Consider the following 19,983-nt stretch of genomic DNA (forward strand, 5'->3'; position numbering starts at 1 on the left):
TCCATAATAACCTTCTTTGTCTTTTTTGATCTTTGTTGGTTTAATGTTTTTGTTTTGTCAGAAACTGGAATTGCAACCCCTGTGTTTTCTGTTTTAAATTTGTTTCGTTCCTCTATCCTTTTATTTTGAGCCTATTGTGTGTCTTTGCATGTGAGATGGGTCTCTTGAAGACAGCATACCAATGGGTCTTGGTTTTATATCCAGCTTGCAATTTTGTGTCTTTTAATTGGGGCATTTAGCCCATTTACAGTTAAGGTTAGTATTGTTATTTGTGAATTTGATTCTGTCATCATGATGCTAGCTGGTTATTTTGCATACTTGTTTATGTGGTTGCTTCATAATGTTACTGTTCTGTGTACTTCAGTGTGTTTTTGTAGTGGGTAGTAATTGTTTTTCCTTTTTATATTTAGTGCTTTGTTCAGGAGCTCTTGCAAGGCAGGCATGGTGGTGGAAATTCCCTAAGCATTTGATTGGAAGAAAAGGATCCCTTTTCTCCTTCGCTTATGAAGTTTAGTTTGGGTGAATATGCAATTGTGGGTTGGAATTTCTTTTCTTTAAGAATGTTGAATATTGGCCCCTAATCTTTTCTGACTTCTAGGGTTTTTGCTGAGAGGTCCTCTGTTAGTCTGATGGGCTGCATTTTGTAGGTGACCTGACCTTTCTATCTGGCTGCCTTTAACATTTTTTCTTTCATTTGTATATTGCAGAATCTGATTATTATGTGTCTTGGGGTTGATCTTCTCATGGAGTAACTTACTGGGGTTCTCTGTATTTCCTGGATTTGAATGTTGGCCTTTCTCTGTTGGGGAGGTTCTCCTGGATGATATACTTAAGTATGTTTTGCAACTTGGTTCCATTCTCCCCATCTCTTTCAGGTACCCTAGTCAGTCTTGGGTTCCATCTTTTTAAAGAATTTCATATTTTTTGGAGGTTTTGTTCATTCCTTCTCATTCTTGTTTATTTTTTTTTCTGTTCTTGTATGCCTGTCTTATGTCAGAAAGATACTCTTCAAGCTCTGAGATTCTTTTCTCTGCTTGATCTGTAGTTCTCATGTTGTGTTTTTCAGCTCCATCAGGTTGGTTATATTCCTCTCTAAACTGGCTCTTCTGGCTATCAGCTCCTGTATTGTTTTATCATGATTCTTAGCTTCTTTGCATTGGGTTACAACATGCTCCTTTAGCTCAGCAAAGTTTGTTATTACCCACCTTCTGAAGCCTACTTGTCACTTCATCCATCTCAGCCTCAGTCCAGTTTGTGCCCTTGCTGGAGAGGTGTTTTGGTCATTTGGAAGAGAAGAGCCATTCTGGCTTTTTGAGTTTTTAGCATTTTTTTGTTGATTCTTTCTTTATGGGCTTACCTACCTTTGGTCTTTGGGGTTGGTGACCTTTGATTTGGGTTTTTATGGGGTCTTTTTTATTGATGTTGTTGTTTTTTTCTGTTTTTCTTTAAGTGATGGCACTGTTTCGTGGGGCTGCTGTGGTTTGCGAGGGGTCCCCTTCAGGCCCTAGTTGCCTTTGTTTCTCTCCTACCCAGAGTTATCACCAGTGAAAGCTGTGAACCAGCAAAGATGGCAGCCTTCCCCTTTTTCTGGAAGCTTTGTTTCAGTGAGGCACTGACCTGTTGCTGGTCCAAATATGCCTGTAGGAGGTGACTGGAGACTCCTGCTGGGAGGTCTCACCCAGTCAGGAGGAACAGGATCAGGGATCTGCCTAAAGAAGCAATCAGGCGGGCCTTTGGTAGAGCAGGTATGCTGCATTCAGGGGCCCTTTCTTTGTCTGGACCATTTGAATTCTCCAAAGCTGACAGGCTGGAATGGCTGAGTCTACTGAACTGCAGCGACAGAGAACCACTGGGAGCTTCATCCCTGAGAAAGATCAAAGCTGTGTCCAGAGAATCCTTGCTGGAGTGGCTGAAGCCGTCACAGGGAGGTCTTGCCAAGTGAGGACGAATCAATCAGGTTCTGCTTAAAGAAGCAGTCTGGCCATGATCTGTCAAGGCAGCTGTACTGCTCTCTGGGGGACCCCTCCTTGTCCAAACTGCCTGTATTCTTCAAAGTTGGCAGGCTGAAATGACTGAATCTACTGAACCACAGAGATGGTGGTCACCCAACCCACCTGGGAACTCAGTCCTGACTCAGGCAGACTCCAACCTGATGCTACCAGCTGACTGGAATTCCAAGCCAGTGGGTCCCAACTTGTGGGGCACCATGGAAGTGGGGCCCACAGAATGATGCCACTTTGCTTCCTGGACTCAGTCCCCTTCCTAGGGGCATTCACAGATGGATCTCCTGCCTTGCCACAGATTCCGGGGCCAGAGTATGCAAAACTCCTGGGTCTCTGTGTGTGTCTAAGCAGCCGCTCTGCTGAAACTTCACATAGCTCAGTGTATTGGACCCAAGGCCTTGGTGATGTGGGTTCATGAGGAGATCTCCTGATCCATTGGTTGCAAAGATCTGTGGGAGAAGCGTGGTTTCCTAGGCAGGTCACACAATCACTGACCACTTCCCTTGGCTCTGTGCTGCTGCCAGGTGGGCTATTGCCCCACCCTGCTTCTCTTTATTCTCTGAGGGTAAAGTTGTTTGCTTAGTCAGTTTCAATGTGAGAACTCAGATATTTCAGTTGAAGGTGCTGAACTGACTTGCTCCTTTCATTCCTCTCCTTGAGCGCTGTGGACTGCAGCTGCTTTCAGTCGGCTGTCTTAGCTTTCCACAACGTCTACTTCTAAATCAGTTTCTGACTGTGAATTTTTAGATTTTTGTAATATAAAAATATCTTCTCATCTCAGAGAATTAGAAAGCAGTTTTTTCTATATGCTATTTTAGACAAGACTTTATTGAACTCAGCAGAACTAGAAGTGAAGCACTGACTTATTATAGTTATTTATATACTATTTATTTAAATTCATTTTCATTCTGGAATAGTTGTTTGCATAATTAACTTATGAACATTTCTAATTTAATATACAGTTATTTTAATAGCTATTTTAAGAGAGTTTGGATACTTGCCCTCCCCCACCCCCCATTCCTTTCTCTGCTTCTTTAGGCATAAAGAAATTCATTTGTAAGCCTTTTAAAAATACATTCATAAAACTCTATGTTTTATTTAAAATACTTATGCCTTACCTCAATATTAAGGAAAAATTAAGAAAAGGAAATCTATTTGCGCTTAACCAAATGTAATTGTGTTTAATATAGTATGTTAACATAATTATTTTAAAATCTTTAATATCAATAAAAATATTCAGAAAACTTCAGGACCAAATCATTGCTTTAAAACAGAGGTAGAATTTTAATACTAGTTTTCTGTTGAGAACAAATGATTCAATTTCTCTTTTTTTGTGTAAAATTGATTGAAATGTATAATTTCAATATATGGCAAAGCACTAAGTCTTTCTATATAAAATTCTTATTTTTGGTGTCCATTTTATATGAACACAAATTTGTAAATAGAAGTCTCTTCATAGTACAGTGCACTCAGTTGTGCAAACTTATCTTTTTAGGGTCAAAGAAGAACACAAACCACAACTGACACAGTAAGTAAATGTATTAAGAGTGTAGTAGGCTTGACTTCTGTACTTTTGCCACATACTGCTTTCTGGTATTAGTTTATACTAATACTGGATAGGCTGCAGCTAGTGTGTCTTCTGCTTTCTGACTCTCTGGCTTGTAAGAGAGCTGCCTGCAGCTTCTTACTTCACCCACATAGTGACTGGATGTAGTTTTTTGCTGCCTGCTTGTGGACTAGTTAAGTGTTCAAATTTAATTTCCCTACATTTTGACTGCCTGGATAATTGGAGCTCACATTACCATTGGCTGTAGCTTTTGTGCCTGTGTATTTTTATTATGGATAAGAAAACATTAACCTACATTGTTATTCATTTGGTTATTCAGTCACATTATTTGCTTATTTAAACAGGTGGTTTCCCTTTAGTGGAATCACTGAACTGGTAAATAACGTTCTTCAGCCCCAGCAAAAACAACAAAATGAAAAGGAGCCCCAGACGTAAGTAAGCTGATCTATATAGACTAAATATTATCTCTGATAGCATAACATACTGAAAAGTATGTGTTAAAATACTGTCTTTGGAATAGTATGCCCTCAGAAAGGAAATTGATACTATTACCCTTAATGGAAATCTAAAAAGATGGCAAGGATAATTAATAGGGTAGTTAAAAAGAAGAGGTAATTCCCCCTACCCCGCTATATTTTAGTATAAATAATGTAAGCCATACTTATTCAGTAAAACATCCTTTTCCAACAATGCAATATGTAACTAGAGTGTGTTTCTTTCAAAATTGTTCTAGAGAACGTTAAAAGATATTAACCCCCAAAGTCAATATTTGGTCAAATAGTTTTGGAAAGGTGGTTTTAAAAAAGGTTAAGCAAGTTTCTTTATTATAATTATTCAGAGAACCCAAATATGCTCCAAGGGTATTAGAACATATACTGTTTAATACATTTATTTGACCACTGAATCCTGTTTTTACTAAACATTTCATTAGGTTATGAAATATAATTTGGGAAATGTGGCAATATATTCTCACACTGACCTGAAACATTAAAGAAGTATTGATTAATTTTTTTTGTTAATAGATTAAAAACACTGTTTAGAAAGTTGTTCACTTCTGTATCATTTTAATTTTGTGCAAGTAATATTATTTATGTTGTGAAGTTGAGGTAGCTCAGGATGTGAGAGAGACCGCATATATTTAAATTCCAGTCTTCTGACAGTTGCCATAATATTCAGAGGTGCTCCAACCACTTATCCTCAGTGCTTCCTTTTGAATTATGACTTCGGAGAAGCTGGTTTGGTTGTAGGAATGGACAAGTTGAAAAGTGACATGGACCCCAGGAGAGAATGAGAATGATGAGTATGATGAAACACTCAGAAAAACATTCATGTTTTGCCTTTAATGCAGAGTAAAAGATAAACATCTTTTTTTGTCTTGTTGCTATTGATGAGGATAATCTCCTCATCCATTTTATGCTACTTTGCATACATTTTATGTTATATTTTGTCAGGGTTTTAGTTTCAACTGAAGTAAAAGTATGATGTGATATACTCTTCCTAATAGTTAATATGTAGTTCTCAAATTGGAACTTTTCCTGGACTTAAGGTCATTGAAGTCAGGCCAGTGTTTGTCTTGCCTACTGTTTTATTCTTGGCATTTAGCAGAATGCCTAATACATAGTAGGAACTCAATAAATATTTCTTCATAATTGATTTATCATATTTTATCCTTTTATGACACAGGAGTTTTATGACATAAGGAGTAAAATTAAATTTAATAATTTCTTTTATAACTAGCAAGCATTATATTAAAATGCCACACAATGTCATTGTTTTGCTTTTTCACTATGGCACTGAAGCTTACAATAAAATAAAATGGAGAAACCAATAACAAAACATAATTAGATATAATTTTGTCTTGGTTTTAAATGACTTCAGTTATGTATCTTGTATGTGAGGTTTTGAAAATAATCAAGATTGTGCCATATTATGTATTAGATTACCATGGCCATTAAATAAAATCACAGATATTTTGTGACTTTTAAAAAATGATATTTAGGCCAGGCGCGGTGGCTCACGCCTGTAATCCCAGCACTTTGGGAGGCCGAGGTGGGCGGATCACGAGGTCAGGAGATTGAGACCATCCTGGCTAACACAGTGAAACCCCGTCTCTACTAAAAATACAAAAAATTAGCCAGGCGTGGTGGCGGGTGCCTGTAGTCCCAGCTACTCAGGAGGCTGAGGCAGGAGAATGGCGTGAACCCGGGAGGCAGAGCTTGCAGTGAGCTGAGATTGCACCACTGCACTCCAGCCTGGGCAACAGAACGAGACTCTGTCTCAAAAAAAAAACAAAAGATATTTAGATTACTGTAACAAAGTGACATTTGATCGGCATAAACACAAAAGAAATCACTTTAATAATAAATATAATCCAATCTGCTTTGATTTTTGGATAGGAAGATGGTAGAAAAAATTAGCACTTTTGGATGATTTAAAAATTAATTCTTGGTTAATTGGTATTATTTCAATTAAGATGTCTTTGACAACTAATTCATTCTTGCTCTGTGATTTATGTAGTTTTAAAAATTCAGAATCAATATATTCTCTTAATAGTTACATTCTTCATCTTACATTCTTGTTACATTGAAGATTTTTGGTATTTATTTTTCTAGAAGCCTTCCTTTTATCTTTCTGAACCACAGACCAGGGTTACTTCGGAATGCCCTTTAATTCACTTACTCTCTGTTTGGAGTTATAAGGCTTCTTCTTTCTGCCTTATCTTGTTTCTTTCCCAATATGAATACTATCTGAGTGGGATAACTTCCTATCTGCTTACTTTCTATTATTCATCCATAAAATTATTTTGGGGAGCTGAATTCCAGGCATTTTAAGTTTTAAATGTTGAAAGGTAAGGTTTTCGTATTTTGTGCAAATACTTTCATAGTAGAATAACGAAATATTCTACCAGATAGCTAGCATTAAAAATCTATTATGTTTCCTAAATAGTAGTTCCATTTTAATCAATTTATATAAATTCCATTGTGCAGTTGTTGAAAAATGTAGTGATGGTGTAGGCTTCTTGAGGTCTGTATTTTTGAGGTTTGTTCATTTCATATTCTTTAGCATAACAGGAAGATTTACTTATTTTGATTTTGGTAATTGATGTGAAATTATAGATATAAGTAGACTATTGTATTCAACTTTTCATGAGATTTGAGGCATAGAAAATTGAATGAGGCTTTTGTTTTAGTTGCCAGTTAATTCACCCTTTGTAGAAACTGCTTAATATATAAATTAAATAATTTTAATATTTCTTTTTCTTTTCTTTTGCTATCTTTTGTATCAGCATTAAAATGAGGGAAAGTTTTCTGCAAAGACAATATAACGTAACAGGTTTTATGTAAGATATAAAACAAGCCTCTGGATAATTAAAGATGGAAATACTAGGAAAAATGATAAATGCCTTAAGATGCGGCTATTATTTTAACTTTGTATCTGCAATACATAGCAAAATGGTAAAGGTAATTAAGAAACTTTCTAATGCAAATGCATTAAAGTAATCAATTGGTTTACTTCACTTTGAATTTTATATTTTAGTTTTATTTATGTTTTGCTATGATTAATAAATGTACGTTTGAAATACTAGGAAAATCTAAGATTTGAATTATTGGAATTAGATAACCACCTAATATAGTAATCCTCTTTGGTTGTGAGGTCTTTTTTTTTTTTTTTTTTTTTGAGACGGAGTCTCGCTGTGTCGCCCAGGCTGTTTGTGAGGTCTTTTAATAGAAACAAAATGTTAAAGGGAAGAGTGTTTTAAGCATAGGGAACATGATATGTGAAAGTCTTTAAGTAGCAAGGTCACAAAGAAGACCAACGTGGGTGTAGTATAGTAGATGAGAGGGAGTGTGGCAGGAGATGAGGTTCCAGAGGTAGGACTCAGATAGGGCAGTGGTTTTACAGAGAATGATAAGGAGTTTGAATCTGAGTCTCAGTATACAGGGAAGATATTTAAGAGATTTAAACATGGGAGTGACATGATTTACTTTATTTATTTTTATTTTTTTGAGATGGAGTCTTGCTCCGTCGCCCAGGCTGGAGTGCAGTGGCGCGATCTTGGCTCACTGCAAGCTCCGCCTCCTGGGTTCAGGCCATTCTCCTGCCTCAGCCTCGTGAGTAGCTGGGACTACAGGCGCCCGCCACCACGCCCGGCTAAGTTTTTGTATTTTTAGTAGACATGGGGTTTCACCGTGTTAGCCAGGATGGTCTTGATATCCTGACCTTGTGATCCGCCCATCTCGGCCTCCCAAAGTGCTGGGATTACAGGTGTGAGCCACCGCGCCCGGCCGGATTTACTTTATGTATATAAAGATCATTCTGAGTGCTCTATGAATAGCATGAGCGAGAATAGAAATGGAGAGAGCAATGGAAGAGGCCTTTTTTGAAGACTTTGCTAGTGATAGTGATAACCTGGACCACACTGATTACAGTGAAGATGGAGAGAAGTAAATTGAGAATATATTTGAAGATTGAAATGATATGATTTGTCAGAGGAATAGATTTAGAAGTTGTTGAAGAAGGGAAAAGAACCCAAGATGACTCCCAGGTTTCTAGTTGAAAGAACTAATTGGGTCATGATGTTATTAAATATGATCAAGAAGAGGAGAAGATGAACAGGTTGGAGGTATAAACTAAAACTTACATTTTGAACTTTTAAAATTTAAGATGCTTATAATTATCCAGCATTAAAAGAGAGAGATGGACTGGCCAGAGATATATGTTTGAGAGTGGTTAGTATGGCACATAAAGCTAGAAAAAATGCATAAAATAACCTAGAAAGAGAGTGTGTGATAAAGAGCAGACACAAAGATTTGTTAAGCTCTGAAGAATCCTTGTACTTATCCTGGGTCCTGAGATAAAAAGACTATGGTTCCTACTCTCAAATAGTTCATGGTTAAGTGGAAAAAAGAGACAAGCTGATAAGTAATTAAAAACAATTGTGTGGGGACTTCTGGTTTTCTTTTTGATAGGTGAAAGAGCATGAAAGTTGTCACTGCTATTCTCACAACAAGAAAAATGCTGATCTGAAAACCAACAATTTTTCTTAAATCCATCAGAAAATTGAGGTCACAGGACAAATGAAGCCCTGAGTAGTGTAGAGAGAGGGGCAAATACAAAGAATAAGTTTACTGGGTGAAGAAACCACAGATTCTGTTAGGAAAACTTAAACTATAATTGATGAAATGCTGGAAGCTGAATGTGGACTAACTTAAAAGTTAAAACTTCCTGGGGTCCTAGCTCACAATTGTGGGAAGCCCCCACAATTTTGAGGTTTTACTTCTAGGAGTACCATGAAGCTCTGAAAGTGAAGATCAGAGAAAAGTCCCCTCATGCTTCCAGCTGGGGGAAGGGAAAGTAACCATTCTGAAATAGTCCAGGGGAGGAGTAACCATTTTGACATACTCCTAGAACTTTCTGTTCCCCACCTTGCCTCAAGAGAAACAACTTTACCAGAGGTGAATCAACATGAGAAAAGGAAAATAACTCCAGTCTTTAGATTTTCCGCCTCACCTAAGGGGGACAAGAAGCTGAGAGTCACTTTCAGAGTCACAGTCCAAGAGCACAGGTTCACTAAAACTGAAACCTATTCGTAGGAGTAGGTTTCTCTTCCAAGTGGCAACTCAGAGATTTAGGCTGCTGCTGTCTTGTAAGCCATCTGGAACACATAGCTTCCGGGGTTGCTACACCAGTGGAAGAGAGATAACGGAAAACTCACACTTATTCTTAATTATGTAAGACAGAAGTGTCATAGGTCACTTTTGCTCACAGATTATTGCCTAAAACTTCTCACAAGGCACTATCCTCTATATAATGAGTTCTGGTAATACCTACAGTTAGTTTACATTTGATTCTTATTTATTGCAATGAGATAGAAATTTTAGGATGTCAAAAGATAAAGATTTGCCAGAAGAATAGTTACTGCAGCAAGGATTGCTCTGTCAACAAAATTTTTCTGGAAAGGAATTTTGAGGAAAGAGACTGTTTGCAAATGGGGTAGACATAGTTTTCAATGATAGAGGAAAGTGCATTCCAGAAAGCAAAGGGAGGATCCTAATTTTATAGCAAACGTTCCTACCCATATTCTTAATCCAGTTTCTTTATGAAAATGGAGGATTCAAACTTGCTTCGTTCTCATTGGTTAACACAGCTCAGTTCTGACTGGTTGTTACAGCTGGGTTCTGATTAGTTGATATAGCTGAGCCCTGATTGGTTCGTTTAGGTGAGCACAAAGTTCAGTGGAGGTGTGGGTTTTCTGGAAACTCAGAGTATGTGATGACTGCTACTTAGCAAATGGCAGCTTGGCTGTCTTTAAAATCTTTAAAATCTAGACCCAGTTAGCCACTTGAGTTCCATCTTGAAGGATTAGCTCTTTCAGGTTTACATTTGCTCACAACTCCAATACAGTAGTTGCTTGTACCGTAACTGCTATAATGACTGAGATCAAGGTCTATATTTTACAAGACTGAAGGTTAGCTTATAATGTGAAGAAAATTCAAATGTACAAGTGTCCTCAGGAAGGAAATTTGCTACTTGTAGTGTTTTAAGTAACAGCTATTAGGTTGGTGCAAAAGTAAATTACTTTCAATGCCAAAACTGCAATTACCTTGCACCAATCTAATATTAAGTTTTGTCAGTGAGATAACAGGGAGATTTTTGCCTTCTCTTAGATGGTAATGAAAGACTAATGGAGATAAAGAATGTGATAACACTGACAATATGTGAATGTATACACATATTCTGAGAAGCCTTTAGTTGATTACTAGGGATGCCAAAGCACACTAATAAATAAGATTAAAAGTAAACAAAATTATTTTAGAAAGGAGGAGCAAAGATACCAGAAAAGTTATAATCTTCTGTCTTGGGTGGAAGCTGTATACTTTGGTTTGTCATTTGCTTGATTCAGGCGTCATTAGCTGTTTTTTCCCCAAAGATCATCTGCTTCTGGACCCCCAGTGGAGAAGATTTTCAAGCCCAGGGAAAATGGTGTGTATCTTTTTAGTTGTGAAACATGAATTCAACGGTCAACATTTTGGGGCTTTTAACTGAAGTGCTAATTATTAGCATGACTTTTTACACTCTTTTCATTAAGTGTCCAGGACAGTTTTTCTCCCACGTCTCCTCCAGAGTGCTAAATCTGCAGATCTCAGGTCATGGAAAGTTGCTTAGAAGGATGTTTTGGAAAGACTGCTTTTACCTGTTGATGACAAGACTGAGTGCATCACGTGGTTCCTTTGCTTTGTCTACTCATCTTAGCTTGCAATGGCAGAATATAGGATCAAAGGTGAAATTTAAAAATATGTGGGGCAGTCCATTATTCGTTCATAAGGAGAAAGCAGATGGGTCCCTAAAAATGTTTATCTTTTTGTTTTGAAGGCTAATGGTGATGGAAATTGAAGAGTCCTTGAGGATATTTAATTTTAATTTTAAAATTTCACTTGTTATTTCTACTTTTTCTGAAGATTAAGAATGATATAGACAAAATATTGTTTTTGTAAGCTATGTGCTTCTTACGGTGCTTGACTGGTCAAATAAGTTGATATGGAGGCAGTCACAGTGGTGCCTGTGGGGACAGAAAAGGGAATGAGTGAAGAGGAGCAAGACTCTGGCACTACCACGGGCTGCAGGCTGCCTAGTGTAGAGAAAATGCTGGCCATCAACCCTGGCAAGATGCCTATCAGCCTTCTGCAGAAGTATGGGACCAGAATAGGGAAGAACACCTGTGTACGACCTTCTCAAAGCCGAGGGCCCACCAGCCTAATTTCACCTTCCAGGTCACACTGTTGGCGACACCAGCTGCACTGGTCAGGGCCCCAGCAAGAAGGCAGTCAGGCACAAGGCAGCTGAGGTGGCCTTCAAATACCTCAGAGTGGGGAGCATGTTGCAGCTAGCCCCGGAGGACAGCAGTTCTTTTTCTCCCCTAGACTCTTCACTGCTTGAGGATGCTCTGTTTTTTACTGCTGCAGCAGCTGCTACCCCAGTTTCATCTGTTGTCCTAACCAGGAGCACCCCCATGGAAAAGCAGCCTCTGCTCCTCCCTTCAGCAGTCCGAGTGCATCCCTGTTGGTGCTCTTCAGGAACTGGTGGTGCAGAAAGGCTGGTGGTTGCTAGAGTACACAGTGACCCAGGAGTCCAGGCCAGATCACCACGAAGAATTCACCATGACCTGATAAATGGAGTGTTTCATTGAGATTGGCAGTGGCACTTCCAAGTGTCACATTAACAAGGTGTAATGCGGTGACCAAAATGCTGCTTCGAGTGCACACGTTGTCTCTGGATGCCTGGGATGGCAATGAGGTGGAGCCTGATGATGACTACTTCTCCACTGATGTGGGCTCCCGCCCGGATGGTCTTCGGAACCAGGGCCCAGGCTGCACCTGGGATTTTCTACGAAATTCATTGGAGAGAAGATCCTGTCCTTCTGCAGTTGCTCACTGGGCTCCCTAGGTGCCCTGGGCCTTGCCTGCTGCTGTGTCCTCTGTGAGCTCTCTGATGAGCAGGCCTTCCACGTCAGTTACCTGGATGTTGAGGAGCTGAGCCTAAGTAGACTCTGCCAATGTCTGGTGGAACTGTCCGTCCAGCCGGTGATGATGAGTGGGAATGAAATCAGGGGGCTGTCTACTAGGGCCCGGAATAAATGTGCTGCTTCGTAGATAAGACAAAAACAAAAACAAACAAACAAAGCTGATACGGAATTGTGAAATGGTAAAGGCAGTTCCTGGACATAGATGTGTTTCCAGGTCCAACATAGATAATCTTTAATCTGAATAATATAAAATTTACAGAATCTTTTTCATACCTTAGAATCATATTAAATGCTGTGTGGCTCAAGGCAGGGATAAGTAAAGAAACTTTTAAAATGACAAATGATAGGTTGCTCAGAAAAGGATATTTAGAAAAATTGATAAAAGCAGCAAAGTGCTTATTGCAAAGTAACATAAAACATACAATGGAGAGTGCACAGATTGAAAGTATAAAAAGTAGCACTGAGATCAAGAAGCAGAACATTAACAGCCCTCCAGGATTTCCTCATGCTCCCTTTCAGGGAGAACTGTTTCCCATCTCCAAGAGTAACTTTTATCCTTTAGCCTAGCACCACTATTTTCTGTCCAGCACCATTATTTTGGCCTATTTTTATTTAGAGTTTACAGAAAGAATCATACAATGTATTCTATTGGTTCTGTATTGTTTTGCTCAATATAATGTTCATGAGATTCAGCTATATAATTGCATGCAGTTGTATTTCATTCATTCTCAGTGCTGTGTGTCCTCCAGTATCTGAATATACTACATTTTATTGATCAGTTTTACTATTGATACGCATTTGGGTTTGTTTCTAATTTTTGCCTATTATGAATAGTGCTGCTGTATACATTCTGATGTCATTATTATTTTCCTGTTAGTTTGGAGGAGAATTTTGGGGTTATTTGTGAAAGTAAAGTACTTCAGCTACTTCAAAATACTTTAAAATATTAAAGCTAGTAACTCTCTAGTTACTAGCTTTAATTTCCCTAATTTCCCATTTAGTTGTTTGGTAATACTATAGATGCTGTTTTGTTTTGGGTTTTTTTTGTTTTTTTGTTTTTTTTGCGAGACAGAGTCTTGCTCTGTCACCCAGGCTGGAGTGCAGTGGCGCAATATCAGCTCACTGCAACCTCCGCCTCCCTGGTACAATCAATTCTCCTGCCTCAGCCTCCCAAGTAGCTGGGACTACAGGCACATGCCCACCACCCCTGGCTGATTTTTTTGTATTTTTAGTAGAGATGGGATTTCACTGTATTTCCCAGGCTGGTTTCGAACTTCTGAGCTCAGGCAATCTGCCTGCTTGGCCTCCCAAAGTGCTAGGATAACAGGCGTGAGCCACCGCATGTAGCCTAGATGCTGTTTTTTGAGCATGCCTTACTATTTGATGTTTTGGTGCCTTTGCATCTGGCCTAGAAAGGGAGAAAAGGTGTGATATGATACGATTTGTTCTAAAATACAAATTTTGATATTTCACTTGTTATTTCTACTTTTTCTGAAGATTGAGAAAGACAGAGAATGATATTGAGAATGATATAGACCTGGGGTGTCCAATCTTTTGGCTTCCCTGGGCCACATTGGAAGAAGAATTAATTGTCTTGGGCCACACATAAAATACAGGAACACTAATGATAGCTGATGAGCTAAAAAATGTTTCCAAAAATCTTATAATGCTTTAAGAAAGTTTACAAATTTTTGTTGGACTGTATTCAAGGCTGTCCTGGGCCTCATGTGGCCTATGGGCTGCAGGTTAGACAAACTTCACATAGACAGAAGATGTTTTTGTATAAGCTATGTGCTTCTTATGGTAGTGATTTCTTCTAAAATACAAATCAGAGCATATCACTCTGCATCATATAGTAGTCGAAAGTTTACAGTTAATGACATCAATTGAGATTAAGTGCAACTAAGTTTACACAAATTGTAAAAAATGTAAATAATGTTATCAGAGTTTTTTCTTTTTATGTTTTGTGTGAAAAACACATGTTATTATACCTAGGTAACAGTGGATAAAAGTGTTTTTGCTCTCCAATTTCTTTTCAAAGAAGTACTTTTTTTGCTCAAGCAGAAAGCAGTTATAGGTGGAATATTTATAATGAACTCAAAATGATTCTTGTATTTATCACCATATTTTTATTTCGTAATTGAGTTGATACTTTTCTTCAAGAAGCAAATTTCAGAGAAGCAATGAAACACCTTTTCCCTTTGGATTCAGGAAGGGTCTGTCTATCTATCTATCTATCTATCTATCTATCTATCTATCTATCTATCTATCTACAGTCATATAAATATAGTTATTCTCTAGTGTCAATAACAAGCTGCAAATGTAATTTTTACATATTTTTAATCTCAGTCTCTAATATCAAGATTATTTTATTTTGTGAACGGAGTAATAATGTCAGCTCTGAAGATTCTGTATCTAGCGACTACATAAATTTTTCAGGAGCAGTCCAGGCACGGTTGCTCATGCCTGTAATCCTAGCACTTTGGGAGGCCAAGGTGGGCGAATCACGAGGTCAGGAGTTTCAGACCAGCCTGCCCAACATGGTGAAACCCCGTCTCTACTAAAAACACAAAAAATTAGCTGGGCATAGTGGCGCATACTGTAATCCAGCAACTCAGGAGGCTGAGGCAGGAGAATTGCTTGAATCTGGGAGGCAGAGATTGCAGTGAGCTGAGATTGCGCCACTGCACTCCAGCCTGGGCGACAGAGCATGAGATTCTGTCTCAAAAAAAAATTTTTTTTTTAAAAATTTTTCTGGAGGGAAAGACTCTCTTAATTTAATTCCCTTTTCAATACAGTTTCAGTTATGGTGGCATCATGAAACAAAGACATTTGTATTAAAGATGTGTATTAATAAAATAATAGAGAGAAATAAAGGGTATTCAATTAGGAAAAGGGGAAGTCAAATTGTCTCTGTTTGCAGGTGACATGATTGTATATTTAGAAAACCCCATTGCCTCAGCCCAAAATCTCCTTAAGCTGATAAGCAACTTCAGCAGAGTCTCAGGATACAAAATGAATGTGCAAAAATCACAAGCATTCTTATACACCAATAACAGACAAACAGAGAGCCAAATCATGAGTGAACTCCCATTCACAATTACTACCAAGAGAACAAAATACCTAGGAATCCAACTTAGAAGGGATGTGAAGGACCTCTTCAAGGAGAACTACAAACCACTGCTCAACAAAATAAAAGAGGACACAAACAAATGGAAGAACATTCCATGCTCATGGATAGGAAGAATCAATATCGTGAAAATGGCCATACTGCCCAAGGTAATTTATAGATTCAGTGGTATCCCCTTCAAGCTACCACTGACTTTCTTCACAGAATTGGAGAAAAACTACTTTAAAGTTCATATGGAACCAAAAAAGAGCCCACATAGCCAAGACAGTCCTAAGCAAAAAGAACAAAGCTGGAGGTATCACACTACCTGACTTCAAACTATACTACAAGGCTACAGTAACCAAAACAGCATGGTACTGGTACCAAAACAGGTATGTAGACCAATGGAACTGAAGACAGGCCTCAGAAATAACACCATACATCTACAACCATCTGATCTTTGACAAAGCTGACAAAAGCAATGGGGAAAGGATTCCCTGTTTAATCAATGGTGCTGGGAAAACTGGCTAGCCATATGTAGAAAGCTGAAACTGGATCCTTTCCTTACACAGTATAAAAAATTAATTCAAGATGGATTAAAGACTTAAATGTAAGACCTAATACCATAAAAACCCTAGAAGAAAACCTAGGCAGTACCATCCAGGACATAGGCATGAGCAAAGACTTCATGACGAAAACACTGAAAGCAATGACAACAAAAGCCAAAATAGACAAATGGGATCTAATTATACTAAAGAGCTTCTGCACAGCAAAAGAAAGTATCATCAGAGTGAACAGGCAACCTACAGAATGGGAGAAAACCTTTGCAATCTACCCATCTGAGAAAGGGCTAATATCCAGAATCTACAGAGAACTTAAACAGATTTACAAGAAAAAAAAAAACAAACTCATCAAAAAGTGGATGAAGGATATGAACAGACACTTCTCAAAATAAGACGTTTATCTGGCCAACAAACATGAAAAAAAGCTCATCATCACTGGTCATTAGGGAAATGCAAATCAAAACCACAATGAGATACCATCTCATGCCAGTTAGAATGGCGATCATTAAAAAGTCAGGAAACAACAGATGTTGGAGAGGATGTGGAGAAATAGGAACACTTTTACACTGTCGGTGGGAGTGTAAATTAGTTCAACCATTGTGGAAGACAGTGTGGCAATTTCTCAAGCATCTAGAACTAGAAGTGCCATTTGACCCAGCAATCCTATTACTGGGTATATGCTTAAAGGATTATAAATCATGCTATTATAAAGACACAGGCACATGTATGTTTATTGCAGCACTGTTCACAATAGCAAAGACTTGGAACCAACCCAAATGTCCATCAGTGACAGACGGGATTAAGAAAATGTGGCACATATACACCATGGAATACTATGCAGCCATAAAAATGGATGAGTTTATGTCCTTTGCAGGGACATGGATGGAGCTGGAAACCATCATTCTAAGCAAACTATCACAAGGACAGAAAACCAAACACTGCTTGTTCTCACTCATAGGTTGGAGTTGAACAGTGAGAACGCATGGACACAGGGCAGGGAACATCGCACACCGCGGCCTCTTGGAGGGTGGCAGCCTGGGGGAGGAATAGAATTAGGAGAAATACCTAATGTAAATGACAAGTCGATGGGTGCAGCAAACCAACATGGCACGTGTATACCTATGGAACAAACCTGTACGTTTTGCATATGTACCCTAGAACTTAAAGTATAATAAAAAAATGTGTGTTAGAGATTCTTTCATAGTTGATAAGTGTGATTGGGTGTTTAATGCTCATTTGAGATGTTCCTCCCTCAAACCTTGGTATGATATTTGCACATTACCCATCTGGTGTTAAAAAAAGAAATGTGTGAAAGATAAAGGATTAATATTGATAAAGAGCTTCATGTGACTTCTGGCGTAAAGTCTCTTTTAGCCAGTAGTTCAGAAATGGTTTTGAGATATGCTATGAGTCTAAAAAGAATGAATCAAATATCTGATATATTTGAGATAGGTTTGTAATCTTTCTCAGCATTGTCTTACTGATTTCTATAACTAGTGATGTTAGAAACTTAATTGAATATTAGATAATATGGGGAATAATCCTTAGTATTCTACCCCACACTGACTTTCCAGCTTCTTCTATTGTATTTTCCTCCCTGTTTTCCCCCCATGCATACCTTATTCCAAATGAGAATACTTTCAACTTCCTGAATTTTCCATTTGCTTTCATACTTTGCATATGAAAAAATGTAAGCCTGAAATTTATCCTTCATTTTATGCCTGTCACAATTTTGCATGTCTTTCATGGCCAAAACGCTTAAAAACTAAAAAATATTTTTCTTCTATGAAGTTTTATCAACACCGTTCACAACTAATGCCTCTTTTCCTTGTGCTCCAGTAACACTTTTCTTATATATTAATACTTATCTAGTACATGTTTCAGTTGACTTGTTAAAATAAAAACTTTAGACAAATTAAATTTAACAGAGTTTAATTGAGGAAAGAATGATTCCTGAATCAGGAATCCCCTAAACCAGAATAGGTTCAGAGAGACTTTGGCACTGCCACGTGGTCAGAGAGGATTTCTGGACAGGAAAAGGAAATGATGTGTAGAAAATTAAAATGAGGTACAGGAATAGCTAGATGTGTTAAAGTTCAGCATTTGCTACAGTTGAACAGTTGGCCACCTGTGGCCAACTGTTGGCTGAAACTCAGTGATTGGTACAAGAATAAGTTGCAGTCTGTTTATACATCTAGTTAGATTATGGTTCACTATGTACAGAGAAACCTTTAGACCAAACTTATAATGAGGGCAGTTTTAGGCTAAGCTTAATTTAACAATTCCCTTCATTTGGTCAACCTGAGAGGTTGACGAAAACTTTATGCATTGACATCATTCTTTAAGTACATGGTAAATGTACTTACTTGGTCTCAAATCTCACTAGAACATAACAGAACAGTGGGTTTTGTAAGTCCTTGTAAACAGGACTTTAACTTACTTTTTTTGTAAAAGATAGCCTAGAGGAGACTTCCTTATTATGCTGGAATGTCCTGTTTTCAAGAGAGAAAATAATTTCTGGTCTTTTTTTGGGGGGCTATCTGCATCTTTAAAGTTTCAATTTGATTATGTCACATTTAGCATGAGTGACTCCATTTTGATTTGATCTGGTCTGGTCTGTTAAGGCCTAGTGTATGAGCTCAGTCCAAAACAATGACCTCCCATAATTTTGTTTAAATCACCCCTTTTGGTCAGGTTTTTACTTAGGTGAGAGTGTGACCAAAGCTTGGGTCATTACCACTACTCTTAGTTACCATCATTTAGGGTTTCCAGTGACAGTATGTCATTCATAGGTTATGGTGTTCTCATAATCATGCATTTCTTTGAGTTTTTGTTGTTCTATTTGAAAAGAAACCATTTGACCTTCTATAGATGACTGTATGCAAACATTTAAAACTTTTGAGAGAATACAGTGCACCAGGGAGACTACTATTATGACTGTCAGGAGGATAATACCAAGAGTTTGGAGTATACCTTAGCCAGGATCCTCATGAACCAAACCAGCTAAAATCAAAGACCAAAGAATAAGCTAGATAAAGTATCTGTTTGTTTCAACCAAGCAACCTATTTGTTAATCCCCTACAACAGAATCTCTATAATACCTAATGTATGTATTATGTGCAACAAGAAGTGTCAGTAACTGCACAGATACTTCTCTGTTCAGCAGTAAGTTATAATTTTATATCTAGCATAACTTTAGCAAGATAATTTAAAGAAGCTTTTTGTGCAGCCATAGCCTTTGCAGTAGAATCTGCTGTAGAACCTGTTATAAGGAATACATTTTTAATAATTGCCTCATTTACTCCAAACTGTGTCAAAAGAGACCATCTATCTTCAATAGTGAAGGCCTTCTGGCAGTTTTCTCTTTAACTGATGATGTAGGTTAAGAGAGTGGACCACTATTCTGTTTCTGACAGATTATGAAGCAACAAAAGTATCATTAAAATTTCTTGAACACGTTGTTTTTTATCTTTCATCTGTCAAAACATAGGTTGTCCATAAATAAGGTTGGCTGCAAAATCCCCTACAAATAAAAGCATACCTCATGAGTGCACACAAACCCCTTTTCCAGTTGTATTGTTCATAGAGGTATAAGCAAGGAAAATTTTAAGAAGTAAGAGTTTCATGATAGCAGAGAAGTCTTGATCTGTGATCTTGTGAAAGCTGTCTGCATCTGGAATGTCATCTGCTTCTAGGGAGAAACTTCCATGGTTAGCTTTACCTTAAGGTCTCCAATGGGTGTATAGTTCCAAGAGTCTGTAGGGGCTCTTCTGAGTTGTGAGATTACAAGCTCAAGGTTCACAGTCCCACAGTTTTGTTGCAGTGTGGGTTGCAAGGGCAGTCTTTCCTTGATATTTCCAGAAGACCAGATCTCTGAGTTTTAGATCACCTGGGTTTGATTGTCCTTTGTTGGTAGACCACGACAAGCTTTCTTTAACCTGGTAAAAATACACTTTGGCATAATACGTTAAAGCCTGTTAGAGTTTAGTCATATTAGAGTTTAGGAGTGGAAGATACATGAGGTTCTATTATTAGGAGCATAGGCCTTCCAGTGACTATTTCATAAGGGATCAACTTATCTTTTCCTCTGGAACTTGATCTGATTGTTATCAATCTGCAATATCTTTGACCAAGATTAACATTAGACAATTAGCTTTGTCTAATGTTATTATATTTGTAATATCTTATTTAACTATTTTACTTGTCCAGTGAAATAA

At 37.9% G+C, this 19,983-nt stretch overlaps 1 protein-coding gene and 1 pseudogene across 1 annotated transcript in view; both read left to right on the plus strand.

Moving 5' to 3' along the window:
• The window catches only part of LOC105542120 (regulating synaptic membrane exocytosis protein 2-like), a 244,119-nt gene that overhangs the window by 116,670 nt on the left and 107,466 nt on the right, over positions 1-19,983 (plus strand). The window lies entirely within an intron of this gene.
• LOC105542124 lies at positions 11,152-12,221 on the plus strand (annotated as a pseudogene).

Source organism: Mandrillus leucophaeus, unplaced genomic scaffold, assembly GCF_000951045.1.
Source record: "Mandrillus leucophaeus isolate KB7577 unplaced genomic scaffold, Mleu.le_1.0 Scaffold250, whole genome shotgun sequence".
Lineage (NCBI taxonomy): Eukaryota > Metazoa > Chordata > Mammalia > Primates > Cercopithecidae > Mandrillus > Mandrillus leucophaeus.